Genomic DNA, 14889 nt, shown 5'->3' on the forward strand with positions numbered 1-14889 from the left:
CCGCACTGTGCCAGGCTGACACCCCCACTCCCTCTTTGCACTCCTTGGGGACACAGCAACCACCACCACGTGGCACCTCCTGGCTCCCAGCTCTGTGTAAGCACCAGAATCTACCAGTCTCTTTGGCTGCTGGTGGTGCTCCTGTTTGCAAGGGGAGGCTTTAAATACCGCCTGCCCAGGCTCCCTTATCTCTTCAGTCACTTCCTGCCGGGTGCTGGGACAGAGCCCAGCTGGCTCGCAGAGGCACGGCTTTGCTGTCTCACTCCTGCCATGCATCAGCCCTGGATCACCTGTGCAGACGAGCGCAGCTTCCTGCAGCATCTCAGTTTCCTTTCCCCGGGAGGTGTGCGAGTGCTGCTGGCCTCCAGCCCGGCCTGGCCACCCCCACCCCACCGAGTATCCGCCAGCAGACACAGAAAGGGAGCTCAGTTCTGTTTCTTGGCGGCATCTCCCATCCCTGTCTCAGACGCGTGCCCCATCTTTCCCTCACTTTCTCTGCTCTGTGCTCGAAGCTGCACGGTGTGGACGAGGACAAGGGGCCCGTGGGTACTGCCCAGGTGGACGAGTGCTGGGCTGGGCTCTGGCTGCCAGCTCTACTCCGCGCTTTTCCCCCATGCGCCCCATGCTGGTCCCGGCGGCTGCAGACGAGCACTGCCAGGCACGCTGGGCCCCGTGGCCAGCAGCACGGGGAAGCCGTGGCCCTGCCAGCACTGCGAGCCACCCCAATGGCCTGGCCCGCAGCCCTTCTCCACACCGCATCCATCTTGGGTGCTCAGTGCTTTCACCAGCTTCTTCCATGCCCAGCAAGCCAGCCCAGGGTCTCAGACCGAGCGGGGCAGCCACCCAGCAATCCCACCTCCACAGGCACAGACCACAGGCCTACAAAACGAACAGGAGGCAGAGCGTGCTGTCGGCAAACCGTGTGCTGAGCCACGCTCCTCATAACACTGCACTTTCTCCAAGCTGTCAGGGGGTCTGGCTGTGCCTTTGCACCCCTCCACCACAGAGACTGTCACAGTGAAGATGATCCATCTCCCTCCAAACAAAGACTTGTGCCTTCTTGTCTAAATCCCTTTGAAATGCACTCACATCTTTCTGATCCAGGTACAAAACGGCAAATTTCCCCACCGGCTCCATTTCTTCTATCTTTCCAAGCTGCTGTTTTCATGTCCCACCTGCAATCCCTCAAGCTCCTTCTTCCAGACCTGCCTTTACACTCAGAGCTACTGAATCCTCTTTCATCCTGTACCTTCACTTCTCACTAATCCACATACCTCAGCCCTCCTTCTGGGCTTTCCCTGAGATCACAGCCCAGCGCTGTCTTCTTGCTCCCAGCTGCTGCTTCACCAGTTTCAAGAAAAGCAGTTTGCTCTGTCGCCCTGTGCCCTCTTCATTCAGTTCTTTCAGTCCTCTCCCCAGCTCCGCCACGCTCATCTCCAGAGACATCTGATCCCAGAAACTCCTTGCAGCCAGGGCACTCAGTGACTGGGGGGCTGGGGGACCGCTTGGGCTTGGAGTGACGATCTCCTCACAGGCTACCTCCCTGCTTGTTTGTACCAAACACATAGCCTCACACAGGAACCCGGTGCAGCAACACCAGGAGACCGAAACCACCGAAATGCTGCTTTTCAGGGTGCTTCCTGCAACCAGGACTGCAGGACTCCTAAGTCTGTAGAGCACTCTTGGGAGGCAGAGATCCACAGCCTTACTTGCTGCACCCAAGGCGCAAATCTTCCCACCACCCCACCACAGCAGAAAGAAATACATTTCCCTTCTCCCAGAAGGGCCCCGATGAAGACCTGGAATGGTGAACTTTGTCCTTCACAGCTGCGCAGGACAGACCCGAGCCAGACACCAGACCAGAGCATCCAGCCCTGGCACCAGGGCTGCAGTTCACAGCTGACCTTGCTGCATCTGCTCCAGCCAAACAGCTCCAAGCTTTTTGCCCCAGACTGTGCGTGTCTAAGGCCCCAGGCACGAGCTGGAGACCTGCCAAGGAGCGGGCTGCCTGCTTGAATCATAAGCCAGAGCAGGGTAAGCATCACCTTTAAGCCCTTTCCCTCCATCAGGCACCCTGTTTTTTTCAGCTACGGGCTTGTGAGACGGAAGGCTGCTTGGAGCTGAGCCAGCAGCAGGGAAACCACCATTTCAAGGTCCTGCGAAGGAGCCTGTAAGAGCAGGAGGGAGCTTTGGTCGGGCGTGGGGGGGAGATGCACAGAGCAGGCTGTTCACTGGGAAGCTGCAGCCGCTGCCAGGAGGCGGTGGGGGGAGGAGGCAGCAGATGTCCGCAGACAGCATTTGCTGAGAGCCTGCAGTGCTCCAGCCCAGCGAGGGGAGGAAGGCGGCGGATGGTGCCACTGCTGCTGAATTGTAATTGAGCAGGACAAACATGACAGTCTGCTGAGAAAGCTTACGCTGCCTTTCCCTCCAATAACTGCGAGTTCAGAGACAGGAAGCGGGAGCCCCGGGACCCCGGCTCGGGGCCAGAGAAAGTCCTCAGAACGCCAGGCAGAAGACCTGGGGCGCGGGCAGAAAAGGCGCTGCAGGGAGCGCTGCGCGACCCTCCCCGGGAAGCTGCGGCGCCTGCAGGCCTTCCCACCAGGGCTGCGCCTGGCTGCGGAGGCCCTGGTGAAGGCAGCCTGCTACAGCCCAAGAGCTCCCTCTCCTCCTGGTGTATGTGACGGCTTCTGAAACCCAGAGTCCAGGGAGAAGAGGTGGTAAGTGCCCACAGATGAACAGAGGGCTCCGGCGGAAGCAGGAATACAGCCCCCGGGGCTCTGGCTACCAGCCTGTCCCTTCAGGCACCAAAGCCTGCTCCCTGCTCGCCCAGGACCCAGGTGCCCTGGCTCACAGCCGCTTCCCCTTGTCAGCATCTGGCAGGGAGCACTCAGGTTTACGACACCCCCATCCAGAGCGAGGGGCTACATTTCCCCTTCGTTCTCCAAGCGGATGATGGAGAACACAACCGCCGGTGCTGTGGCGAGCAGCCAGTGAGCCCAGGCCCAGCAGCGCTGCTTTCTGTGCAAACATGACGTGTCAGCTGGGCTCTCGGGCAGCCCACGTGCTTCGAGTTTCCTGTCTCTGGGCAGAGGAGGTTTGCTTCCTCCCTTCAGTAATGAGGCCGACCAGGGGAACTCTGCAATCAGCAGCCACCCAGCAACGCAGACTGCCTGGAACCAGGCGTCTCCCACAGGTTTTGTTCTGCACCTGGGGCACCTGGGACGCAGCGAGCCAGGCCGCGTTGCTCTAGAAGGATGGAGGGTGCCGAGAGCAGCACCTTGGAGACTGCGTCCTGCAGCACTGGGACGCCGCGGGTACAGCAGGTCCTGAGCAAGCCACGCTCCCCTCAGGCAGCCATGCTGACCTACGCGCTGCTCCCTTGCTCCCTACATTGCTCAGAAGGATGCTAGGACCCCCAGAAAAATCAGCACTTGCCTGTTTTAGATGGAAAGGAACCAACTTAAGCCAGAGGGGTCTTTGGCTCATTAAGCGATACCACCCTCAGGCATGGTGTTCAGATCAAATTAAGCAGCTCCTGGTCTCCTCCCACAGCAAAACGAGACACAGGCTGGCACTTGGGTCCACTTGAGTCCTCTTAAAGTAAAAATTAATTGATATGCAAATCAGATCAGGCATTAGACTAGTCTGCTGGCCAAGGGCAATGCGCAGCTTCCCCACTATTCCAAGCCACAATCACAACATTCCTGCATCTCTCCTCCTTCCTGCGCCCCAGCTCAGCCATTAGCAACAGTTCTCGAAAGCAGAGGGGTCACCACCAGCGCACGCCACATGCACGAGGGAGCCTGGGTGGCATAAGCTCATGCAAACCACGTCCCAGCTCTGCCTCATGCCCTCCCTGCCCATCAGTATGTTACGTCTGCATGAACGTGGCTGGACTCTCACCTCAGGCTGAGCCGTTGCCCAGATCCGAGTCTGCTAAGTAATACAACACAGCTGCTCTGGGCACTTCAATGCCTCTGCCCACTGGGGAGCCAAGGGAGTAGCAAGAGAAGTAAGAGCCTGGCCTCCTGGAGCGCTATTAGAATTCTTTCCATTTCCAAAAGGAATTCTTTGCATGTCCTGATAGCTTTTTCAAATATCCTGCAAACATAACCACAGCCACAGCCACTGCACAATGCCAGCAGCCAGGGGCAGCCACGGATCAAACACCTAATCGGCAGCCATTCAACATACCTAGGATCAGATCTTCAAAGAAGGACAATGCCAAAACATGGCACTACCCCTCCACACACCCACCTCTCCTAGCGCCTTCCAACTAACCAACCATCAACTGCAGCTACCCTCTTCTGCAATGTGTTTCGACCAGAGGTTGGCACAGCAGTTAACCTCTCCATCTGGCTGCAGCAAGATGACAACGCGGCTCAGCAGCATGCAGCTGGGGATCAGCTGTCCTGAGGGATGCCAACATTGTTCCCTCTCACAGAATGGGAAACTCTCGAACAAGAGAAGGCTCAGAGCAAGGCACCGCTAGTGTCAGCATCAGAACTAGGAAATCCTAGGATGGCTGGTTTGCATCAGTTGTTTTAAACCACTGGGGACCTCCAAGGGCCTGCAGGCTACTTCCAAGAGTGCTGTGAAGACTACTTAGGAAAGACAGCCTATTATTACAATAGCCCTAGATTTGTTGCATAGGGGTCCATACCAGTATCAGAAAAATTTCATGAGCCCTTAAACTAAGTCTAAAACCTACTAGTATAAGTAACATATTTTAATTAGAATAGGACTTTTTGAAATTACTTTGGATTAAAAAGCATAATAAACCAAATGATAAACATTTGCCACTAGTACCTGAGTCCCTGAATACTTTGAAATCCCTATGTGAGGTAGGAAACAGTTGCTTAAAGTCCTAACCATGTAAATGCTCAGGCAGGTAAATCACTCTTCTCACTAAAATAACACACGCACCTACAAAATCAGGGCTGGAATTAGAGCCTGTATTAAAATATCTGGAAAAGGCAAAACGCCTTTTTGCTAGTGTTCTGCTTGAGGCAAAGTAACTCCTTTATTATCAACATAATGTTTAGAACTTCAACTGATGAAAAAATTATTTACAACAAGCAAAAATGGGCTTGTGATGAGTGAGGTTTTTGGCTTTTTTTTTTTTTTTTTGGAAACAGGCTCCAAAGCACTGAATTAGATTTATTTTTTTTTTTAAAGGAAGCTTTAAAAGAGTAAGGAGTGCAACTTGCACTGCATTCTCCATCTGCACTCTCCAATGGAGGTGAGAAACTCAGCTGGAGCACTACAGAACTACTGATCTGCGGAGATGGTAGGGAATGAGAGGTGCTGCTGGCTGGTGCAGCCATTCTCATGCGCTTATCTGCTCTTCATTTGGGGTTGTACTGTACCAACAGCAAAAAAAAAGGCAAATACGTCTTTGGACTTTTCTTTTGCAGTGTGAAATTCATGTGAAACTTTGTGAAAGATTTGTGAAAGATTTGCCACTGACAATTAGGAAAGTAATGAAAGAGTACAAAAACATCCACTTCAGCCGTTCTAAACCAGATATATGCAGAGGGCATCACAGAAATAAGCAACAACAGCAAAAATGCATTTTGCTGTTTCTGGAATAGTTTGCTATTACTTTGTGGAAGTACCACAACAGCTGATCCAACGGCACGTTTTGTTTGCAAATCAGTCCTCCCCATTACGTTGCTTAATGGATGTTTAGACCTGGCCTAGATCTTTCAGACCTGGGCTCAGAGAAGAACCAGGTACACAGCTGACATCCTTTGCTGGGCTCCCCAAAGCTGCAGATGGAAACTTCTCCACAGGAATCAAGTTGCAGGCCCGTGGTATCCGCTGGTCCCTAGACAATGGCACAGGCCCAAACCTTCAGCAGCCAGCCTCCGGCCCCACACACCTCGAAAAGCAGCAATGGAGGGAGCTGCGGGTGCAAACCTCTCAGAGGAGGTGATAGGGAAGGACAGCATTTCCCAGAGGCACGAGAGCCAGAGCAGTGCACGCCAGACAGAAGACACGAGCCTATATGTGCAGGCTGCTTCCCCACTTATTCCCTCCCCTGTCCACTCCCCGCCGCTCACCCAGACATGCCCATGCCCTCAGCCTGCACACTGCTGCAGGACTTGCACACCGCTTCGCGGCAGCTTCCAACACGTTTCAGAGATGAGGCACTCTCTTCCACCCCCTACGGAGCCCATCTTTTCAGTTCCTCAACATCATCAGTACCAGCTCTAGGTAAGGAGACCGCTCGTGGCTGCAGCCAGCAGTGCTAGGACTGCCTGGGATTTAGTTCTCAAGCAGCCAAGACTCAGCCAGGCCATGCTAACGGCAGTGTCAGAGTGCAAGCAGCGGAAATACAAGCACAAGATGAAGACTCTGCGCTGGCCCAGTCATGCCTGAAAAGCAAAAGGCAGACCCAGTTTGAGAGGAGACCCAATGCCTCAACTCTGCGAGAAAATCAACAGGAGGGCTACGTTCGTACCTCCGAGCAGCAAAGCGAAGGAGCTTGGCCTCTATTGTCAAATAAGGTCTCTGCTCCTGCCTGTGAGCCCTGTGAAAAGAAGCAGGACTTAGCACTCATTTTCCAGGTGGAGGAGGGGATGCAGCCCAAGGGAAGTGCTTTCTCCTGCCCAGCACAGCAGAAAGCAGGGGATGGGAGAAGTGACAAAGGGAGAGGAGGGCACATTTCTGGTGCCTGCATCCCACTCTTAGGGCTGCCAGGCCTGCACAGGCTGCCAAATCAAATAGCTATCCAGAGCCACCCTCCTGACAGACAGAACAGGCAAAGCCCTCAAAGCAGGACTGGCGCGAGGCTCCTTCTACCCAGGGCAATCACTGCCCGCATGTGAAGCTCATTGACTACGACTGGCAGCAGCTGATGCTTACAGATCACACAGAAACCTCAGTCCCTCCCACTGAAGAAGCTCCACAACTCCCCAGGCAGATGCAATTTTACATATTCCAACCACCATCTCCACCTCTGTCCCCACAGATGCCTCTTGACCATCAGACACAAATCTGGGACACAGCGAGGACACACAAGGAGCATCCAGCCAAGAGCAGATACCAAGCAGGCAGGCTAAGAAGCTAATTCTCAGTCAAGACAGAGGGCAAGCCCCTGCCCCACAAAACCAGAACAGCCCGAAACGCCTCAGCCAAAGACCACAGGTAGTTTCCTGACTGCAAGATTCACGCTGACGCTACACTTTGACCACAAGGCTCTGCTGATCTGAAAAGGAAGGTAATGATTTGCTTACCTGCCCACCCTTCGCTGGACAGAACGTCCTTGTTGGGAACCACAAAGGGGGCGACACCAGCGAGCAGAAGCGCTCCCAGCTCCAGGGCCCAGCTGGCCCCGCAAGGCTCTGCAGGAAGGGTGGCGAGGACCAGCACCCAGGCAGCCTGCATCCCAGCATCCGTCTGATCAGAGCGCTTCTCAGAGGCCAGCAACGCCATCAGTGGCCTCTGCTACAGGAAAGCAGACAAATGCAGGGGCAGGAGCTCCACACCTCACTGAGGGGAAGTTTATCCAAAGCTAAGGGTGGGAAACGAGGGCTCCTGGTTCCCCTCTCAGCACCATCTCACCACGTGGAGTTGGTCAAGTCACAGCATGCGTTGTGCCCCACTTTCTCCCAATATAACAAGGTCCCTCAGCCACAGGCGGTGAATTATACCAGACGATTCCTTGCAGACGGAAGGTGCTAGCAGCACCTTCATCCCTGCACCCTGTTCCCTCCAGGCCCAGCCCAGACTCTGGCACGCTTGCTTTCCAAGGCAGGGAGACCCACAGCCCAGCTCCAAGACCAGCTGAGCCCTGTGCACCCGCTGCTGCCCCTCCCGTGAAGCCCTGTGGACTGCCACGCAACACACGCGTGTGCAGGAGCCTCTGCCTGCTCCTACAGCAGAAATAAAGACATTGCCATTCAGAAAAATGTAATTAGCAAAGATTAACCAGCCAGTAACTATGTCAGCAGCTGTGAGTGAAGACGCAGCCCACCACCTCCTTGCAGCAGGGGCAGTCACGCATGCTGGCATGCCAGCTTGTACACGTTTGCCCTCCCAGGTGACAGTGCCCCAGGTCTGGTCCCCACGCACTCTCCATTAGCTGGGGCTGGAGGGGCAGGAATCGGCAGCTGGCAGACAGCAATCGACATCAGGCACTGCCTGCTGCTGAGTCTGGGGACAAGGGAACTGCCGGGACTGTCGTCCCCCCCCCAGCCAACTCCCACAAGGAGCCAGCAGCGGGGTGTGGAAAGGCTTGGTGCTGCAGAGAGAGCTGGCCCTGATCCATCGCCATTCACACTGCTGCCTCCCCAAGGCATGCCGCTTCTTTCTGCCCTCTCCTCGTGCTCACAATGTACCCTCCAAGCGCCCTGCAGGTCTTGCCCCACGCTGCGCAGTTATGGCAGGGAGGGACCACACCAGTGTCACCCCGTCTCACACCAATCACTAGAAAGCACACGGGGGGGGGGCAGCCTTCACAGCATTCAAACCCCTTCCTGTCTTCTTTTCCAAGCCCATCTCACCCCCTCTCAACCGGGACCCCCTCATAAAAATAAGAAGAGACAGGCCTTTCCTGGCATTTCCTTTTTCTGAAAAGGCTGTAAAATTTTCCTAGCAGAGCCAGAGCCAGAGCAAAGTTTGTCAGGAGCTCAGCTCATTAGGCGGCTGCTCAAGGAGCCCCGCGGGAGGCGCAGGCTGCGTAATTCAAAACAGCTTGGACCCTGGAAAAGAAAATAGAAACCAGGCACCAAAAACGAAGGGGGCAGTGCTCGGCTCCAAGTGTAGCCCCTGCTCTGGGAGTGCCCCATCCACAGGGCTCTCTGGGAGCCCTGGCCCCAGCAGAGGTGCTGTGGCCAGCCCAAGACGAGCTGGCACCAGGCAGAGGAAATTCCAAGCCTGTTGCTTCTGGCAGCCGTGCCAGGCCCTGGCTAGAAACTCGGCAACCTGGAAACCAGCTACTCAGCAATTTTCTTGCCATCCAAAGGGCTTGTTCTGAACCACAGTTTCACTTCCCCCCTCCCTGCATCGCAGCCCAAGAGGCAGAGAACACCAGAGGCAAAAATCATTTGCTCTAAAAGCAGTCAGGACCAAGGCCCCCAAACTGCTCAGCTCCGAGACTGCAGTCTGGAGCTGCTGCTGTTCCCCCACTTGCATCTGGGGGCGGGGAGAGCAGAGGAAACTTGCTTGGACCAGCCCGAGGTCTCCCCAGTTCCTTTTGCTCCTTGCCAGGGAAAAGTTCAAACAAGGCTGCACAGACACAGGACACAAGCAGCTTTCAGCCCAGCCTGACTGCTGCGCTTGAGGCCCGCCTGTGGCCGGAGCAGCTTCATTCAGGCCCCGTCTGGCCTGATCCCCTGTTACAGACCAGTGCTGGAACACATCCTGCCAAGGAAGTGGTGAAAGCTCCAGTGCTGTAGGGGTTTCCACAGTCCTGGCCAGCTTGCTGTCAGGAAGAGTCACCCAGAGATTCAGCCCTGGTTGTTGATTAGTTACTGCCCTTCGAAGCTTCCCAGCTACCTCCTTGCTACCCTGTGCCCGCAGGCCACCAATGCTGCGGGAGACCTACAGCGTGGCTGCTCGGGACCCTTGCAGCTGAGTTCTGCGAGCCAGCATCCTCTGCTGACTGCAGCCTCACACTGTGTCTTTTCAAGAAGCCAGGAGCCCAGCGCAGTACAACACACACCAGCATGAAGTAGCAATCACTTCACTGCTGAAATGCAGCCACAACAGAAGATGAGCATGATACGACACACAACTAGTGTTTACCGATACGCAACTAGTCAACAGAAACTTCTTTCTAAAGAGAATATTAAAAATATATTTTCTCTTGGGAAGACTGAAATGCTCCACGGAGTCCCGGTCTGCAGAATCAGGCAACTGATACACACCCAGTGAGACAGTTACCGAGCTTTGGGTGCCAAGTCAAGAAACACCATCCACGAGCCAACTTCATGTTGCAACCAAAAAGAAACAGCATCCCTTAAATTAAGCCCTTAAAAGAGACCTGAGTAAGACCCTTTGACATTTAAGCCCAGCAGCTCAGAGAGAGACATGACTGCGGGATGTTTCTTGGCCATTTAACAAACAACCATCTGCCAGCTGAGCAGCCGGTGAGCTCGCACAGCCTCAGCTTGGGTGGCAGCAGCTCCCCAGATGGAGGAGACCAGTGGCAGGAGCCATGGCTTTGAGCCCCGTATCAAATGCAGCCCTCTTCCCCCCAGTCACTGCCCATGGAGAGCCTGGGGCTCCACTGCCTCCTCCAGACAAGGGCACAGGGCCCTGGTAGAACAGCACGTCTCCAGGGAGCAAGCACCAGGCGAGGACGCACCTCACCAGCTTGTTTCCTCCGTTACACGTAGAGCAGACAGTTTGGAGGCCATGCAAATGCTAGCCACTGTGGTTGTTTGGAGCTCGTGACAAATGAGAGACCTGGCCACACACAGACACTTCTCCAAAGGGTATCACATAGAGCTGAGGGGAGGCTAGAAGGTTCACAGATGATTTCACAGGGCATGAATTGGTATTTGTGCACTGAGCCCACAGTGCCTCGGAACTCTTAGCTCTTTCACAGGCACAAATATCGGAGAAAGGCAGCAGAGCTCTGCTCCAGGGACTCCTGTTCTCATGCACGAAGCAGAGGCCACATAGGCAGAGGCGGGGCAAGCTCATCGCACACCAGCCCTGCCAGCCACCCTCCTCCTCTGCTGCTCTACATCGAGACTCATTTCCCATCCTCACCAGAGCATCCTGATCCCCTGAGTCACCACGGCCATTTCCCTGTCCATTCTACAAAAGACACAGCAGTCCCTTCGTGGACCACAGCTCTCCCTGGAGAACTGGGCACTAGTCACCAGCCAAAGACAGTTTGTGACTTTTGCTGCAGCCACACCAATCACAGCTTTCTAAATTACAGTTTTCTCAGCTGGGCAAATCCTGGAGATCAGACACTCAGGGACTGGAATGCTCACAAGCACAGCAAGTGTGGAGGACACGTCATGAGAGAAGTTACTTTACCAGCTTCTAGAAAAACCCACTTACGCCTAGGCTCAAACAGGAGGCTGAGACCCAAAGCAGCAGCTAAGGACAAGTAGAGCAAGGAACGAGAATCAGGATTCCTGGCTTCTATCCCTAGCTCTGCCCCATATTCGCTTCCTGTCTTCACTTAAGTCATTTCCTTTCACTTTTCCTCTCAGTCTCTATTTTGGAGGTGAAAAAAGCAAGTCTTTGCTTCTGTGGATTGCTAGAAACCTCCTCTGGATTGTGACAGTGCAGAACACTGCTACTGCCAGAGGCTGAAAGACACACAACATGCACAGAGCCGTACTGCGCACACAAACCCCAGCAGAGCCTGGCATTTCCTGTGCTTACATTTCGAGAAGCACAGAGTCTGTAAACAGTCAGTGTTGTGGAGCATCTTTTACACAAACCATATCCTGGCTCGTTCTTCTCCTCAGTCACTACATTAAGCAGCAGAACAAGAAAAAGGAAAGCTGCTCAGCTGAACTAAGTCAGGAAGAGCAACACATCTGTACATAGCATCGCTCTGGAGAGCCCGTGTGCAAGGAGGCAGCCTTCAAACCAACAGCAGCAAGGATGAGGGAAAACAGTGCAATGGGAAAAGAAGGGTTAAATATATTTAGAAAAAAAAAAAAAGTCAACCCAACCAGCAGCCGGAAGAGGCAGGACGGAGCAGAGGTGTCCTGGCTGCCTGCAGAGCTCAGCCCTCCTGCTCTCTAGCAGATCAGTCCTGTGGCCTCCCACACGCTCAGGGAGAGGGAAGACCAGTAGGCATAGGCAGGAACAAGGAGCACTCTGTGGTTTTGCTCGGTATTTCAGGCCATCTCTCACACAGGAGGAGCTCCACTTTGCTTTCCAAGTCTCGCCCTCTCTGGCATGGATCACAAATCTGGCATCTGGCCCAGGACTTGGCTCCAGCAGAGCTCCTCACCAAACAGGGTGACGCCCCACCTCTGGGCACAGCACACAGCCCAGTCTTAAAGCCATCTTGAGGATATTTTACCCCTAGCATCAGAAGAGGCTCCCCCATCATCCCCTTGCTGGGATTCAAGGCCTCTTGTGTCAAATAGGAAGGAAAAAAACAAAACAAAACAACCCACAAAAACAGCTAGATCCTGCTCCTGGTGGAAGCCAAGCCCAGTGACAAAGTGCAGTTTTCTGTAGTGTCTCTGGAATTCCTGAAGGCAGGGGAGACTTAGCAGTCGGAGAGGGAGCTTGTTTTCTGTCCCTTGACCAAAGCAGAACAGGTCACTCATACTGAAAGGTGAAGTCTGCAGCTTCTACACTAGGGACCTGAGAGGATGAAAGTTTGTGAAGCATGTGGAGAACAGCTGTAATTCAATCTATCACCCTTGAAGCAGAACCCTGAGAAAACGGACTTGTGTCTTGGAAGATAAAGTGTGAAGCTGACATTTCTCGTCAGGAAATCTGGACTCTGGAAGGGCAGAGACCATTGTGGTCCCCTGTAAAGCAAGGGCCAGCGTGTCCACCTCAGGAGGGGGCCTTCCTCCATATCGATTCTGCTGGGACCTGCCCCGTGACAACCTGCTCCCTGCTGTCCCAGAGTCCCTAGCCGACAGGCACGACCACCTAGCGCTGGTGCCGAGCTAACGCAACTAACAACAGCTTCTGAGCCGAAGCGGGCTGTGCCCCGCCAGCATGGCGCATGGCTGAAGCTGGCACTTGACCTGCCTTCACCTGAGCAGCAGTCTGCCAGAGATTCCCAGGCACAGACAGCACGTTCTTCTGCCTACATCTGCCCAGAAGGATGCAGCGTGACAAGGTGCCAGGTACAGGCCCTGACCTCCCCACCTGGCCGTGCAGTGGAGCTGGGAACCACTGCCACACAGGGATAGAGGGGAGTCACTACTACCATCTGTCCAGGCACCAGCAGCCGCTGAAGAACCAACCCCACCTCCCCAGGAAGAGCTGGCAGCTGAGGACGTGGGAAGAGGCCTCATCCCTGGAGTTGCACCCAGCCTGGACGCACAGCCAGTGAGAGAGGAACAGGTTCCCGCTGCACTGCTTCGAGTGGTGCACCCCAGCATCCCCACGCTGCCTGCTGCGGCAGAGGGTCACAGCCAGCGCCAGGAAAACCCTGCCAGGTCAGGAGAGGCACGAGACCGGCAGCGTGTCACAGGGTGGCAGCAGGACTGCAAGCTGGGAAGGGAGGGCAGCAGCAAGCAGGACTCAGACCTGCTCAGGACGCAGATGTCCAGTGCACCCATTTCTAAGGCTTGGTACAGGCTTTGGATAGCCATGCCAAGGTGTCCCGTGTCCCTCTTCTACCACACCAGCGACCAGAACGCTCAGGGCACTGACGAGCACTGCTCTGCTTGCCAAGGAGGCGAGGAGCAGGCAGTGCCCCTGGCAGGGCGCCCCTCTGTAACGTGGCTTTCCCTTAAATCAAAAGCAGGTGCCAGTGACACCAACTGCTTCCTCTGTGCTGACTCCTGCTGAGTATGGCCTCGTGGCAGCTACAAACGCCAATGTGAACTGGTCCCAGTTCGAAAAATAATCCATTACTCTTTCCCACCTTTGACGAGGAACTGAGTTTCAAAGAAAATCAGGCAGGGAAAGAGAAAACCAGCTCCTCATTCGTATGAACTGCCTGGTGTGAAGCAGATGATCTGGAACATGCACCATGGAAGGAGGAAGGGTGCCTCTGATCCACACCACGTGGTGTGGCTGGTGCCAGGCAGAGGCTAAAGAAGGGCAAAACAGAGCAACAGAAGAACATCTCTGCCATTCTCCAGTAGCAGTTCCTGGGTAGCATCCACTCAGGGCTTCCCAGGGGAGTGCTCACAGAAGGGAACACAAATCAGAGGAGTAGAAACAGGCCTACTGGAAGGTAGTACACTTCAAAACCGAAGTCAAGAAGAAACAAGGCATTTTTTCCTACAATCCTCGGCCTCACCCCCATCTCAGAACTGATGAAAATGCAGAACTGAGTAGCGAATGAGCTGCAATTCTTTCCCAGACCCTCTGCCCCAAGCCATGTATTTTACCACCTCTTCATCGCTACCACAAACTTCTGTTTTCATAAGGTAGTTTTAACCTCACGGAGATCAACAAACCACTTAAAGTCGGTACCAAAGCTCCTGCACCTCCTGGAAACAATGAATCACACGTGAGATCAACAGAACCCGTATTTGTCAGTCCACATCTTCCTGGGAAGAAGGAAGCTCAGCCCAGTGGAGCCAAGTGACGCTGAGGCCTACCCTGTGTTAGTTTGATTTGCCAGAAGAGTCATGCTTTCCAGATAACCTCCTAGCGCTTCACTGATAGGGCTTCAATAACACTGGTGACATACTCCTGTGTCTGTATATCGTGTCTCTACGATATCCCTGTCCATCCATACACCCGTACACCTTCTGTATCAAAGTTTCTGTTAAGTGTCATCCACCACAAATCTAGCACAACCTTCCTATTCTCCCCCTCTTCCAGGGGGAGACAGAGGCACTGGCGTGGCTTTGAGTCTTTGAGCACCAAAAGAGCACCAGCACAAGGAAAATAATATTTGTGGGGCAAATGCTGGGCTTATGTTGATTATGTTGCCATGGGGGGCGTGTCAGCATCTCTGGGAAGACACAGCAGCAGAAAGAGCCAACCGATTCCATTATGGCTCCAGAGTGACCTCAACATGGAGAAGGTGACGAGAAGAGCACTCCCTGATGGGCTCCCTGCGATCCCATGGGATGCAGAAGCAGACAGAATCATAGAATGGCTCAGTCTGGAAGGGGCCTTACAGATCATCTAACTCCAACCCCCCTGCCCTGGGCAGGGATGCCACCCACTAGATCAGGTTGCCCAGGGCCTCATCCAACCCTGAACACCTCCAGCGATGGGGCATCCACAATTTCTCTGGGCAGCATGTGCCAGTGC

General features: G+C 54.4%; 1 protein-coding gene across 2 annotated transcripts in view; it reads right to left on the reverse strand.

The window, feature by feature from the left end:
• The window catches only part of BCL9L (BCL9 like), an 82101-nt gene that overhangs the window by 40640 nt on the left and 26572 nt on the right, over positions 1–14889 (reverse strand). The gene's annotated exons all lie outside the window — the stretch shown is intronic.

The sequence above is a fragment of the Cygnus olor genome, chromosome 22 (genome assembly GCF_009769625.2).
Source record: "Cygnus olor isolate bCygOlo1 chromosome 22, bCygOlo1.pri.v2, whole genome shotgun sequence".
Taxonomy (NCBI): Eukaryota; Metazoa; Chordata; class Aves; order Anseriformes; family Anatidae; genus Cygnus; species Cygnus olor.